The sequence below is a fragment of the Trachymyrmex cornetzi genome, unplaced genomic scaffold, assembly GCF_001594075.2.
Source record: "Trachymyrmex cornetzi isolate Tcor2-1 unplaced genomic scaffold, Tcor1.1 scaffold866, whole genome shotgun sequence".
Taxonomy (NCBI): domain Eukaryota; kingdom Metazoa; phylum Arthropoda; class Insecta; order Hymenoptera; family Formicidae; genus Trachymyrmex; species Trachymyrmex cornetzi.
The window spans coordinates 19,147-19,774 of NW_017300208.1; positions in this window are offsets into that span (position 1 = coordinate 19,147).

A 628-nucleotide genomic window follows, 5' to 3' on the forward strand; every position below is an offset into this window, starting at 1 on the left:
TTACAGGACAGAGTAAGCCGAATGGAAATTACAAATTGCGCCCGCGAAAATTTTCGACTCGTCAGACCCGACGATGGACTAGAAGAACTCCATGTGACGTACGGACGCGACTTACACGACGTACGCGAATTGAGAGACCGACCGACGGGTTATTTAAGATTGAAAGACGCACGACGTCTAATACCCGAAATCGACGGATCTATACGGAATAAAACGCAGGAATTTATAACTGCCAGTACGTATGCGATGGACAAAATCATCACGCAGAACGCTCAGCTCTACTCGAAGAAATCTTGAATACCAAACTCAAAGGAAAATTATTACTAGATTTTCAAACGCGCAGCGTGCAGAGTTTCGAGCAGCTACGGCGCGAAATCGAAATAAATTATCTAGGGAAACGTGGAACGTCGCATTTACAACTCGAGTTTAATGCGTTAAAACAGAAACCACAAGAGAGCGCGCATACTTACGGACGACGCGTGGACCAGTTAGCTATGGAGCTATACGAGTCGTTAATAGAAAAAAGAGAGCACACGAGTGAGCAAAAGCGAGCGATACTCGAAACAATACAGGACCAAGCGCTATTAAATTTCGAACTAGGATTGCGCGAAGATATTAAGATGATAGT